Source organism: Aethalodelphis obliquidens, unplaced genomic scaffold, assembly GCF_003676395.1.
Source record: "Aethalodelphis obliquidens isolate GAN/ISIS:26980383/991018 unplaced genomic scaffold, ASM367639v1 scaffold4, whole genome shotgun sequence".
NCBI lineage: Eukaryota > Metazoa > Chordata > Mammalia > Artiodactyla > Delphinidae > Aethalodelphis > Aethalodelphis obliquidens.
The window spans coordinates 10695458-10710691 of record NW_020837948.1 but is presented as its reverse complement, the minus strand read 5'-3'; positions in this window follow the sequence as shown (position 1 = coordinate 10710691).

The window sequence follows — 15234 nt, the reverse complement described above, 5'->3', positions numbered from 1 at the left end:
TTAAATATCATATGATAGAAGTTATAAAATATAGTTTTATAATAATCTTTTATCCTTACATTAGTCAAAAGAAGAAAAAAATATTCTTACTTTCTCTTATATTTATCTAAGAAATTACCTTTCCTAGTATTCTTTATTTCTCCATGGATTTAACTTACTGTCTGATGACACTTCCATTATGCCTCAAAGATTACCTTTAGTATTTTGTGTAAAGCAGGTTTGCTAATGATGAATTATCTGTCTGGTTATTTGGAAATGTCTTCATTTACCCTTTTTGGAAGAATGGTTTGAATAAAGAATTCTTGATTGCCTTCTTTTTTATATCATCTAGGCCTTAGTGTTGTTAGGAGGATCTGGTCTGGTTCTCACAAGTAGTCCATGATATTCTCCTATTGAATGTAACAATTTCACAGAGCACCAGCATCACAAAGTCACTCTGTCACCATATGGATCAAGATCAAAACAAAATTATTCTATAGTCATGTCTGAACACAGATGAAAAAGAAAACATTGCCAAAACCACAAAAATGCTCAGACATATCCCTCCCATGGTTAATATGAGTAACTATTGCTGCTTCACCAATTATAGGTTACTCTTGTTTCATTCTTCCTATTTTGCAGATAAAAAAAATTTTAAGATATAACCATAAAATTTTCTCCACTTCATGACATCATCTAATCCTTAACCAAGCCATACTTCCTTGATCCCTCTTCCAAATCACCTAACACAAACCCAAATCCTATAACACCCTTTTACTGAGACACTCCATGGTTCCCCGATGTGTGGTCTCCTTCATTATAACACATTATAAAACTAACTTTGTTCAACTATACATGAATTCCTAGTCTCTTTGGCCAAAGGGCATTGACACCTGAATTAGAAAGGATGAAAGTTAGGATGGGCAAAAACATATCAGTTAAATGCAACCAAAACTAAAGTATGAATCATAATATCAGAAAAGTTTTAATTCAAAGTTAATATAGGTGAACAATAAAGGATAAGATTTATAATAAAGACTTAAGTCAAAAATCTATCATTCCTCAAAAATCTGTCACTATTCAAAAATGGCATAAAAATGAAAAAAGATATTCCTGGATTACTCTAGTTCTAGATTAGCAGTCAGCAAGATTTTTTTGTAAAGGACAAAATCAGTAAACATTTTTAATTTTGCAGATCAGATATTTACAAGTACTCAACTTTGCCATTTTAGTATGAAAGCTGCCATAGTCAATACACAAACAGGCATAATTGTGTTTCAAGAAAAGTTTGCCTGGGCTTCTCTGGTGGCACAGTGGTTGAGAGTCTGCCTGCCAATGCAGGGGACACGGGTTCGTGCCCCGGTCCGGGAAGATCTCACATGCCGTGGAGCGGCTAGGCCGTGAGCCATGGCCGCTGAGCCTGCGTGTCCAGAGCCCGTGCTCCGCAACAGGAGAGGCCACAGCAGTGAGAGGCCCGCGTACCGCAAAAAAAAAAAAAAAAAGAAAAGTTTGCTTATGGACACTAAAATTGGAATTTTATATAATTTTCATGTGGCACAAAAAATTCTTTTGATTTTTTCTCTTCAGTAATTAAAAGACATGAAAATCATTCTTGGCTTATGGGATATACAAAAGTAGGTGATGGGCCAGGTTTGGCCTGTGTGCCTTGCTTGTTACCCCTTCTCTAGATCATTGTATGGCTCACTGCCTCACATCTTTACTGTAATGTTACCTTCTCAGTAGGGGTCTTCCCTACTTACCTTCTAATAACAGCACTCTCTGCTACCCCCTTCTCTACTTTTTGTTCCCCTATTGGACTTAAAATAATTAAATAAACTGTATATTTTATTCGTTTGTTTGACCGCTCCCCCCACTACAGTGTACACTTCCTGAAAATTAGAATTTTCAGTTTTGTTTACCATTTCAGTCCCAGGGTCTACAAAAGTGTCTGGTTTGTTGTATTCACTTAATGAATATCTGTACAATGAATACATCAGAACTTGTAGAAAGAATCACACAGCAGCAGATGACAGTAGTCACCTGGGCCTAGGGTTGGTCAAATTTCAATGTCTCCAGTTTGAGAATACACATGAGAGATACCTTTAGCTCCCAGTTTTGAGAACACTCAGAAAATACCTTGGGGAAGCCAAGGGCATGGGCATGAGGGCTAAAATAATAAGCTTTTAATTCAATGATCTGAGATACCAGAAGAGATTTTTCAAATCAGGGAATTTAGTGTAAAAATCTAGTTTGGATTAAATTTTTGTTTCTTGATGCCTAGCTGGTAAAGTTTTACAGATAGTATTATAGATAGAAACTATAATTTTATTGTCTGAGTCCTTATATCAGTAATTTATTCATTCTTATTTTAATTAAAAAAAAAACTTCGAGAAGGGTAGAAGGAGTATGTTAGCAGTTGTTGCCTTACAGAAGGAGGACTGGGGATTTAACTCAGGAGAACTTACTTTTCATTTGGATTGTTTAAATAGCATTTAAAGGGAGGCTCCAGAATTTTCATATGCTGGAGTCTTAGAATGCTAATCTGATTTGAAGATGGGGAGGTAGAAAGCTTTTTTGGTTAGGTTTGTACAGCAAACACAATTTCATTGCTTAGAGGAATGGCTTGGGAAGTGTGATGGACATCATGGGGGGTCTAAAGCCCCTTGAAACTCCTTTTGGGGGTTGGATATACCATTTGTATATTTTCTTTATTTTTCTAAGTAGAGATGAAAATAGAAAGTAGATCACAGTATACAAATCAGAATGTCAAATATCCAGGAAAAATATTTTTCAATGATCTGTGCCCTTTTTTTTAGAACAACCAAGAGTAAAGTGTGTTAGTTTCTAACGTGTGTTCCTCATTTGTTTAGAAGCCTAAGCAAAGCTGTTAGGATGTTTTCCTGCAGATCTATTGTAAAGGAGTATAAGACATTCCAAATAGATACACTCCTGGTTTATGAAGTGGCCTACGACTGTGGATGGGAGGACAGGACTCTGAAGCCAGAGCCTCCTTCTTCCTTTTTGAGAAGAACTACTACTTACTTCCTGATTAAGAACACTAGAATCAGGCTAGCAAATCAAATGCATTCAGAGAGGTCTGTTAATATAAATGCAGGGAACACGGCCTGCTGTAGGATGAAGAGGAACAGTGGAGAAGGTGGCAACCTAGGAAGGGGCACCACCATTGAGAAACATGGCAGCCATTCAGTAATTCTTAAACGGCCATTCAACTATTAAAGAGCATTCACAATATAGGCCTGGTCTCACCAGTCTTCCGATTCATTAAAAGAAGGTAGGCATCTAGATTTGTATGTGAGATCTATCCAATTTTTAAATGTCAATCAGTAATTCAAGATATTTAAAAATCCTACATAAGTTAAATACAGTTCCATCTAAGGCTTAATCTTCTGGCTTCCAGCTTGATGGGACTTCTGAACAAGACGATTGTTTGAGCTACAGTTTGAGCTACAGTTACGTTCTTTCACGTGATTGTAGAGCTACGGTGCAGTACAAAGTTTATAATATTTGGGAATATCTTTCCCATTCCAGTACTAGAGTGTAATGGCTAAGGAAGAACAGAAAAAAAAATGGGGTGGGATGTGGACTTGAGTACATTTGTGTTTCTGGAGTCTTGAGTTAAGATTCTGAATATCTAGGTAAAGAGATAGGCACAGGCATAGATATAGATTATAGGTAAATTCACTCCTTATTCCTGTGATCATCTTCCTTGGCAATGGCAATCTATTAGGATGGGGAAGATATTTCAGATACTGTAAACTTCATATCCCAGTATACCTCTGTAACTAGGTGAAATTAAAAAAAAATAAGTTATAGATATTTCTTCAGAGTTTAAAGTGGTAGGTAGCTGTAACTAAAATAGTACAATTGAAACCATAGTTTCAGAACAATATAGGTTAAATAGACTTTTGAAAATTTGAAAGGGGAATGAATCTCATTTACAGCACAGTTTTTGTGAGAATAAATTCCAAGTACTAAACTATTTATATTCCAAGGAACATTTAAAATACAGCCCTTTCATAAGCTTGAGGCTACCTGCCTGTGGTCTCTTCTCCCAGAGAACAAGATTTGGCTACAAGGAACATTTTCACCATTCTTGGAGCTTAGTGTAGCTGTTAAGCTAAGTTACTTAAAAAGGGAAGAAAAAAAAAAGTGATGTGGGGTGGCATATTGAATGCTGCCTGGGCACCTTAGAAACACAGGACTGCACTGAATTTGAAAACACTGACATTGTTATTTCCTTTTTTCCTGACCTGATAAGAAGAAACTTCCCTGGTCCTTTTAGGGAATGCTTGATCAGGCTCAGCAAAGAATGACCCCACACAGACTTAACAGGGACCCTTGGGCAGTAGATGGAATTTCACAGGCAATTCATCCTCCCCTTCCCTGTACTTGTGATACATAATTTTCCTCCCTAACTGCCAGTTTCTGGAGGCTGAGAAAAGTTTTCAGTATATGTCTATAGTCCCTAGAAATGCATCAATCTTGGATAACACATTTCCCTAATTCTAACTTGTACATAGTTGCTCTGTTTAATAATAAAGATGTGGCTGTAAAGATACATTTCCATTTACTTTATGGATGTTTCTCACCTCAATAAGTCAAGACCATAAATGTTTTATATCATTTTAAAAGCTTCTTAATATGTTTCTTCCTAATACTAAACTGTTAAATAGACAGTCATCTTTTAGCAAAAAGCATGATGAAAGCACTATATCAAAATAGTAAAATAATCAAAATGCATACTATTCTTCTTTATTGCAGCCTGCAGGCTCAGATAACACACAAATGAGCAAGTCGTTTAAGAAGATAGAAGTATCGCTCACCTTCAGGCTTGGAACTATCTTTATTGTTTCTAACTTTAAAATGTTACTCTAGTTTGTTGTAGTATTTCAGATTCTGTCCTTCCACAGTCCCGGCCTAAAGTGGACGTAGATCCTATTATTACCAGCCAGCTTAATCACGCTCCCCTGTGCAAGCTCTTTCAGCTAGCAAACAAAGTTCAGTTTCAGACTTTCAAGCTTCTTCCAGTTTCCCACATTTACATTAGAGATCATGCTCTTAAAAGAAACTTTTAAACTAATGCAGTTCCTTTTCACCTTATATCCATTCCAAAGCTGCCTCTCCTTTGAGACCATGTTTTCCAATCCCTCAGTGGGGAATTTTCAAAATTTTAATCTCAAAAGGCTTTGCTCAGTACGTTTAGAAGCTGGTTCATCAGCTCCATACATATCTATTGCCTGTCTAACCTTGACCAATCTGCCCAGCTCATCTCTCCATCTTAAAATGATGTCTCCCTCCTCCCAAGAAGGCTCATTTCAAAAACATGCTTTATCAGACTTCCCTGGTGGTGCAGTGGTTAAGAATCCACCTGCCAATGCAGGGGACATGAGTTCGAGCTCTGGTCCAGGAAGATCCCACATGCTGCAGAGAAACTAAGCCCATGAACCACAACTACTGAGCCTGCGCTCTAGAGCCCACGACCCACAACTACTGAAGCCCTCATGCTTATACCCTATGCTCCGCAGCAAGAGAAGCCACTGCAATGAGAAGCCTGTGCACCACAATGAAGAGTAGCCCCGTTTGCTGCAACTAGAGAAAGCCCGTGCACAGCAAAGAAGACCCAACATAGCCAAAAGTAAATAAATAAATTAATTTAAAAAAAAAAAGCACCTGGAAATAATAGCCTAGTTAAAAAAAAAAAAGCTTTATCTCAAGTGCACACAAAACAACTTCCCCTTGAATATTCAAATTGGAAACCTCACTCATATAGGGCTATAGAAAGAATTATTCTAGGTAACACTCTGCACTTCAATTCAAAGGACAGTTCTTAGGATATACTGAAACATCCCTTTGTCTCTCCTCTTTCTTTAAAAACAATTGCACAAGCAAAATCCTTACTTGGAAATTTACCTGACAACACAAGGAAAAAAATGAACATAAATGAAAGGTGTGGTAGGCAGAATCATGGCCCCTCTGAAGATGTCCATGTCCTAATTTGTGGCACCTGAAAATATGTTACCTTACATGGCAAAATGGATTTTGCACATGTGATTAAATTAAGGACCTAGAGATGGGGAGAGGATCCTGAATTATCCAGGTGGACCCAGTGTAATCACAATGGTCCTCCCGAGTGGAATAGGGAGGCAGGAGGTTGGGTGTCGGAGTCAGAGCTTTGAAGATGCTGCGAGGAAGGGGCCACAAGCTAAGGAATGTATGTGTCCTCTAGAAATTAAAGAAAACAAGGCAACATTCTCCCCTAGAGCCTCCAGAAAGGAATGTGGCCTTGTTGACACCTTGATTTTAGCTCAATGAGACTTGTGTCAGACTTCTCACTTCCAGAAATGTAAAATAATAGATTTGTGTTGTTTTAAGCCACTAAGTTTATTGAAATTCAATTTGAAATCGAGTAAAACTAAAATCTAATACAATGGGGTAAGAGGACTTTAGATTTCTTTAGTAAGGTGTATGAATATTCGAATTCTTCAAGTAGACAGCCCAGAAGCTGTCTGCCATGTAACATTATGTGTATATGTGCATATCTGTATGTACATATTTTATATATTGGCATACATATATATGTATACATATGAGTTGAGATATATAAATATATATGCCATAAATTAAAGTATTCTGAAAACAATTTAAAAGTCAAAAAGTAATACTTCATGATGTTCTGTGATAATTAATCTTCTTAGTTTCATAATCCTTTCTGGCCAGCAAAATAAAACATAAAGCATATTTATACACACTGTAACTTAGAGTTCTGTCACCTGTGTCTAAAGGAGAGGCATCCTGTTCAGTTCTGCAGAAAGCCAGCTGTTACGGTTTACCAACCATTCTATAAACACTTGGAGTTTGGATAAGATTCGAAAGTAATAGTTCATGGGTTTTCATAGTCTGAAAATTACCTCTAAAACTTACTCCCTGTAGATAAACTAATAACATAAAAATTCAGAAGCTCTGTAATAGTAAAAGTTTGTTTTTCAAATTTATTTTAAATCAAAGAATTAATTCTAATCATTGAATTAATATTTAATTCGGATTTATGTACTTGGTTATAAAAGTGGCTGTTTTTAGTGAACCCAAGATAATCATTTATGTTCCTAATCTCTTTTGTTTTTCTTAGCTTTCTTTCCAAGTCATTTATTAATGAAATGTTATAAATGTTCATTTTAAGTAATATTGAGTAATAATAACTTGGTAAGTCCTGGTAGCTATCAAGTGCTCAAGGAAATGTATTAATTCTGGTGGAATAACTTTGTTTATAATACTGTTATGTTATTGGTAGCATAATAATGAGAAGGCTAGATGGTTTAATTGTGATGCAGCCATAATTTAGGAGTTACAGGCTTTATAAAAATGACACATGCCCATTATAAACTTTAAATAAAATGAAAGAGTACAAAAAAAGAGCAAAACAAGTTATTTCAAATATTGATGTATTACATATATTTGGGTAGAAAAATAGATAAAAACATAACAATGTAATTATATTGCACGTGGTATTTCCAGTAAAAATTTTAGATTTTATTTCACAAAAATGTAATACACATTTGAAATTGAAGGAAATGCTTTTTTTTTTTTTTTTTTTTTTTTTTTTTTTTTTTTTTTTTTTTTTTGCTGTATGCGGGCCTCTCACTGTTGTGGCCTCTCCCATTGTGGAGCACAGGCTCCGGACACGCAGGCTCAGCGGCCATGGCTCACGGGCCTAGCTGCTCCGCGGCATGTGGGATCTTCCTGGACCAGGGCACGAACCCGTGTCCCCTGCATCGGCAGGCACACTCTCAACCACTGCACCACCAGGGAAGCCCTATTAATTTTTTAAGACGTGTTTTAAGGTCATGAAAAATGATTAGAAGAATGTTCAGGTTGGAGTTACTAGTTAGACAGTATGAACATTCATTATGGTAAAAGATGAGAAAATGGTGTACTTATACTTCGGTTTTCACTCCCTTGACTGGCAGACAGATTGTAGGGTGGCTCCCACTTCTCCCCACCTCCCCCTACTCTTGCTCTTGTGCGATCCCCTCCACCTCTGATTTACATCTAACCAGCAGAACACAGCAAAGGTTAAAGGATGTTACCACCTTGATTATGCTGCATAAGGTTTTAATGTCCATCTTGCTAGGTGTCAGATCCTTGAAGACTGTTGCAGCAAGAGCCTCAGTTTCTTGCTGGCTATTGGCCAGTGCTGCCCTCACTTTCCTCCTTATGAGTCTTTTTAGAAGACAGCTCACAAAATAGTTTCTTGATTCATCAAAGCCAGCAAGGAAGAGAGTTTTAGTAAAACAAATTACTTCACTTGCAGGTGATTTTATTTCTGACAAATGAATGAAACTGAGTTCTAAGTCTCATTCTATCCTTCAAATTCTCCCTATTGCTCACCCTAGGGATTGGAGGTAATAAAAGAGTCTGGATAGTGGAGGCTCAGAGGTTGTAAGACTTCACGTACAGCTTGGCAGGCAAGCTTCTTACAACCAGGAATCTTGTTATTTTAATACTTGCTCATCTCTTAAAAAGCCATCAGTCATTTGAACCAATCTCATGGTTGTCTGAGAATTTACTTGTGTTTAGAAGAAACTGCAATAAAATTCTCTGAGTTCTTAATTCCAGCGGTCATAGTTACTTAATTTCAAAAACAGATTTATCTGCTTAATCATAGAACTTAATTTGTGTAGTTAACATTTTGAAATACATATTTTTTTAATTTTTGGCTGCGTTGGGTCTTCGTCGCTGTGTGCGGCCTTTCTCTAGTTGCAGCAAGCGGGGGCTACTCTTCGTTGCGGTGCACAGGCTTCTCATTGCGGTGGCTTCTCTTGTTGCAGAGCATGGGCTCTAGGTGCGCGGGCTTCAGTAGTTGTGGCACACGGGCTTAGTTGCTCTGCAGCATATGGGATCTTCCTGGACCAGGGCTCGAACCCATGTCCCCTGCATTGGCAGGCAGATTCTTAACCACTGCCACCAGGGAAGCCCCAGCATTTGAAATTTTTGCCTGACCTACATCCTTTTTCCCTTTGTGGTTTAGTTTCTGTAATTCTACTAGATTGCTGTTGGGCTGTCAATCATGTGGTCCCACTTCCCCTGCCACAGGGGTGTGAGCATAAGTCAGCATGATCATGCCACGACAGTAGACTGGGGAGTATTGGTGTGCTCAGGAAAGACCACAGTCATTTTGGGAATTGCCGTAAATATTGGTGAAGTTATTGGAATTTTTATTTAACAAATTTGAGTCAAGTTTCTGTCACTTGCAACTGAAATAATTGTGACAAATATAATTTGTTTTGCATTTGGAAATCTCAGTAAACACTTCTGTTTTTGGCTTCTTCATTACAGTAGATATATTTGATTTGATTCCCTGAGAATTCTTACCCTAATTTAATTAATTAAATCTTGGTTACTGAGGTAAGGATGTATGAGTAGATCTCTTATTCTGTGTTCCAGGCTGCCTGAGAAATACCCAATGAAAGTGTTATTAGTTCTCCTTGTCCTCAAAGATATATAGAAATTACGTTTAATGTAGTCAAACATCTTTATAATTTTTAAGGCATGAAGCTCATATTCAAAGGCTAATTTGTTTTTAATAGTCTAAAACACATTGTTGTAATCACACATGCATTTTTGACTTACACAAAAGAGTGAGATTAAGTAGAAAGTGAACATTTTTAGTATTGAAGGTGGACTTTATGAGATGAAATGGTCAGAAATATTTGTCAAATATAATACCATGAAAATAGTGATTTTACATTTTCCAGGATATTTTGATATAATTGTGTCAGCATAACCATGTAGTTTCCTTGCTTTGTAAATATTCTGCTTTTAAACTTTGTGAAATGTTACTTTACTTCATAAGTGCTGAGAAGATAGTTCTTTGTGATCAGAAGAGGGATGTTAAAGGCTTGTTTAAGTAAAATTGTAAATCTGTCTTTTTCATGTTGCTGTTTTACCTTCAGATGCTACCCACCCTTTATTCTAACTGCTTCATTCACTGATTTTCATTCCTCTATTCATTTTTTTTTTTTTTTTTTTTGCGGTATGTGGGCCTCTCTCACTGTTGTGGCCTCTCCCGTTGCGGCGCACAGGCTCCAGACGCGCAGGCTCAGCGGCCATGGCTCACGGGCCCAGCCGCTCCGCGGCATGTGGGATCCTCCCGGACAGGGGCTCGAACCCGTGTTCCCTGCATCGGCAGGCGGACTCTCAACCACTGCGCCACCAGGGAAGCCCTCTATTCACTTATTAAACTCATATTTATTGAGAACTTATTTTATGCTACATATTAGAAATAAAGTAGTTAATAGATATGAACCTTTCCCTCATGCGGTAACAGTCTCATAGGGAAACACAACACAAGCACACATAAAATTCCAGCTCAACAAGCATCGTGGAGACTCTAGGAGCTCTCTAAGTATCAGAAATGTGGGAGAACAGGCAGGGAAGGTATCTATGAGGATGTAACCCTTGGGCTGCAAACTGAAGAAAGCATGGGAGGAATTGGGGGGAAGAGAGACTGGAGGAGTATTTGAGGTAGAGAGAAGAGCGTGTTCAAAGACCCAGGGAAGTGTACACTCACATATTAGGGACTCAAAGAATACAAAGGTGGCAGGATGGATGGTCGGTGGCGGGTGCTTCACGGTGCCAGGTGAACCTGGGAAAGACTGAAGTGTTTTACTCCATGTTGAGCAGTGTTTTGGTTTATCTTGGTTTATCTTGAAAAAAAGGAGATTGCTGAAGTTTCTAGGGTAACATGTCGCTTTGCATATTGAAAAGATGACTCTGTGGTGAGGGGAAACAAAAACAAAAAACAACGCAATGGGCATTGTCTCCAGAACTAGAGCCAGTGAACGCTTTCACAAGTTCAGGAAAAAAGTGGATGGTGCCTTGGATTGGGGGTGGGGAGGGGGATGATGTTAGCCATGGTAGAGATGGGCTAGATGGGGAAGAAGATAGATTTGCAAAAGATTTATAAGATAAAATCCACCATATTTGGTGGTGGGCTGAATGGCAATGAAGGATGGGAGAAAGAGGTTTCAAAAATAATTGTTAGGATTCTAACTTTGTGCAAATAAATGGATACTGATGTCTTTAACTGAAGTAAAGAAACATTCTCCTCTCAAATATCACAGCCTTTCAAATCACTTTTCCTGTGAACTGTCTTCCCTTCCCTCACTTGATCAAAGCTTCCGTGTTCTCCCAGATACTATAACCTGAGGGTAAATTACCCAGATCAAATTAATATAAGTTACCATGTGGATGACTGATTCACCAGATGGTGCAACAAAGGGAAATGAAACATTTTGGGTACTATAGGGCAGATATTTCAGGGCATGAGAAAGTTCAGTGCTTCTCTTTTCCTATTATTCAGGTTCATCTAGAAAACATGACGGAAGCCCCTAGATACCACATGAATAAGTATATTGAGGTAGTATGTTATTCCAATATATTCCTCTTTCAGTATCTTACATTATTAATATGTAGTAGTTGAAAAATACCAGCTGTTTATCATTCCAAACAAATGATATATGTTTGAGTGTAAACAGAGTGTAAGTAGAAAGCCATATTAAGTCTCATAGCACTCTAACTTGTTTGATTGATAAGAATTTGAGAATCCATTTTTCATTTTCTCCCAGACTTACAAAAACCAACTTTAACTCTTTGTAACTTATTTTTACGTTTTGCACTGTTTAAATTCAAGATGAGTTTAAATCATTAAAACCCTCAATGTCATGAGACACTTATTTTAAAGCCGATGTTTCTTATTATCAAATAATACCTGCTCATGTTAGAAAACAGAAAAAAGGAATTTGTGGTTGTGGAATACAGGAACTTACTACTTTGTTAGAGGAGGTGTAGACAGAACAGGCAGCCATTCTGACCGAAATCTGGGACCACTTTGTCAGCAAATCTGTTCTAGGCATATGTCCCAAAGACACTGTCTCCTGGGCTCCTAAGAGAACATGAGTGAGAATGTTTAATGTGGTGCTACCTGTTGGGGTGGGAGACTGGAGACCCACTGGGGGCATGGGTAGCTGCAATGGGTGGATGTAAATAATGGAGAGTTGTGCAACAGTTAGAAGCAGTAGAATATATATACACACACAGGGCTGTATGGGTGCACCGTAAAGCATGATGCTCAAGGGAAAAAGGACAACAGTATGAAATACATAACCCAATAGCATAGACTAATTAAACAATACAGTTTTTAGAGCACACCGAAACTAAGACACACCATAAACACATTAGAATAGTTGTTTATGAAGGACAGGGGAATGGTAGCAGGGAATGAGAATGAAATGGAGTCAGTAGTTAAATAAACAAGAGGAAGAACTGAGCAGATCCGCAGTGATAATATCCAGTGCACTGAGGTTTCTGATTGATTCTTTTCTCCTCACCTGAAGTTCCCGCATCATGAAAGATGAAAATGCTTGTGTTAGAAATTACATAAAGGTGCAAAGAAGGAAATAAGATATCCCTACCATCCTACTGTTTAGGAATTCCTGTTTATATGTTGCTTTCTTTCTTTCATATCTAATTTAATGCATTTTTACAGTTGAGAACATAATAACTACACAGTTTTATATCTCCCCCCCCCCCCCCCCCCACTTAACAGTACAGAGTAACAGGTAGTGAAGTCTGGTATAGAGTTTTGTAGTTTTGGCATTTAGTTGCTTTGTTATCTTGGGCAAGTTGAGTAACCCTTCTAGTGACAGTCTCTTTATCTATAATAGCAGGTAATGATTTCTACCTCCCAAGGTGGAAATCTGAAGATTAAATGAGATCATGCCTGAACGGTGCTTCATTCGCTGCTGGCACAGAGTTGGGGCAGTTTCTGTTTCCAGAAACATTTCCTCATGCTGGTCTTAAAAATAAATACATTGTAGTATTTCTCTTACACTAAACACACAAATCTCTTATTCCTGGATATTTAGATTGCTTTAAATATTCTATTATTTAAAAAATTTTTAAGACCACCTATACACTTAAAATTTTACCATACCTTATTTCCTTAGGAGATTTGTAATTGTTGACCAAACACTGTTGACATGTTTAAGGCTTTTGATAATATAATGCTCCATTTTCTCCAACAAGCTAATACCACTATAATCCTCAAATTCCCTTTTCTAAAACACAAATTGTTAATTTTCTCAGATTTCTGTCATCATATCTTTGTCCCTTCTTTATAAAAGATTTGGTTCCAGTAAGCTACCATTTTTATATACCTCCCTCCCTTTTTCCTCCCACTGTTTCCTTAAGTTCCAGATATTCTTATTAGTTTGGGGCTATGATTCCATGTTTGATAGGAGGTATATTCTGTCTTTTTATTGAAAAAAAAAAGCATGTAATTGGGAATATTTTTCCTAAGTCATTTTTAATCCTAAAAACTGGATTTTCAGGACTTATTTTCTTTAGCCTTTTGGAGAAAGTCTTGAATACTACCATCACCTTTTCTATACCTAAATTTTACACAAGGCAGAGACAGACTGTAATTTTCTTTGTTCTAATAGCCATTATTTTAGCATTTTGAGTAAATATGCTTTAAACATTTTATGTACAATTGGACATTCATTCATAGTTTTCATATATAGTATTTAGGGTAGCAAACCAGTGTTTAAGATCGCTTCTTAGTCTGTTGGGAGACATTGTCTATAATACTTGTAATTCAACCCCAGTGTCAAAACATCCAGGAAAAGTTGCTTAGATATCTTTCCTTCATCTGAAAACAGACAAAATCAGGGGGTGTTTATCCCACAATAAGTGCATGGGATAAATTTATACACAGGAATTAATCAGCCATCACTTACTGAGCGTAGAGTATGGGCAGCAAATTATATGAGCTACAATTGATGAATGGAAGGGAATAAAAGGCCTGTTCCTTTCCTTCCAAGAACTTTTAATCTGGTTGGGGTAGATAGGACAACATAGAGAAAAAGAGAACTAATGTTATAATGTACCACGTGTAGTGTCTGGGAGTGGAAAAGATCGTGCCATAGGGCTTTCGTGGAGAAAATGTACAGACGGGAGGAGTTCGAGATAGTGTTAGGCCAGCCAGCTGAGGTTTGAGGAACAGGTAGGATTTAGATGGATGAAAAGAAGGATGATTGTGTGCAGTGGATGAGAGTGGTGGGGGCTTGGAGGAGGGAGGAAGGTCATAGTGGGTCACTGTGTTCCAGGAATCCTAGCAGTGGACAGCAGTAGGCAAAGCTCTTACCGACCCTGTAAGGTGGAATGGGGATGGGCTCTAGGGGCAAAAATTCCCCCTTGAAACACAGAGCTCTCTGCCACACAGGTGAGGGAGCATTCTCTAAACAATTTAAGCTTGCAAGTTTATCAGTGAATCAGTTTATTCACTGGTCAGTGTACAAATGAAAACCAGAACATTTTCTATACTTGGTATTTGATGAGGGTTTTCACTCGTTCAGTAATAATTTCTTCTATTCACAGTTGCTATCTGTTCCAAGTAATATTTCAATGAACAAGTGAGGGAGGGTAGGCAGGAAGGAGAGGGAATGAAGAACTAAGAGTGGTAGGAAAAGACCTAATAAACCATGCCAAGAGCAGCTGTGTTTTGGACTCAGTAGGGGCGTGTGTTCCAAGAAAAGTACTTTAAGAAAATGAGATTAAAACCAGGGAGATGATGCAGATAGAAATCAAACTGGAACTTGGAATTTCCAAAAGATTGACAACCAAATGACAGTGACAAGAAGGAAAACCCACTCCCTACCAAAAAAAAAAAAAAAAAAAAAATCACTAGAAGCCAAGTTCAGCCGGGAAAATCAAAGTGACAGAGTGCTGCTTCAGCATTTTTAGTCATTCTTAACAAAATGGGAATCTTACCAGTAAGTTTCAAGGCATGATTGATGAGAATGGGGATAAGCATTTGCCATAAATTACTCAAGTTCTGTTGTAGAGAAACAGTATGTGTGGTCAGCTTCTGTGCTTTATTCTTGCAGTGCCGAAACTTTAATACTGCTTGCCTCATGTCTTAGGTTCCATTACAGGACTTTTGCTGGGAATGCAGAAGGTTGAAACCTTGAAGCCTACTTAGTAGATTTTTTAAGGTAAGGTTACACAGTTTGCTTGTGACAATCCTAAAAAAGAAAGTTGTGTTCTGGTGCTTTCGTTGAGTATGCTTTAGAAATTTTACATAAAATTGGCCATTTATTTATAGTTTTCACATACAGTATTTAGGATAGCAAAGCAATGTTTCAGATAACTTCTTAGTCTGTTGGAAGACATCAT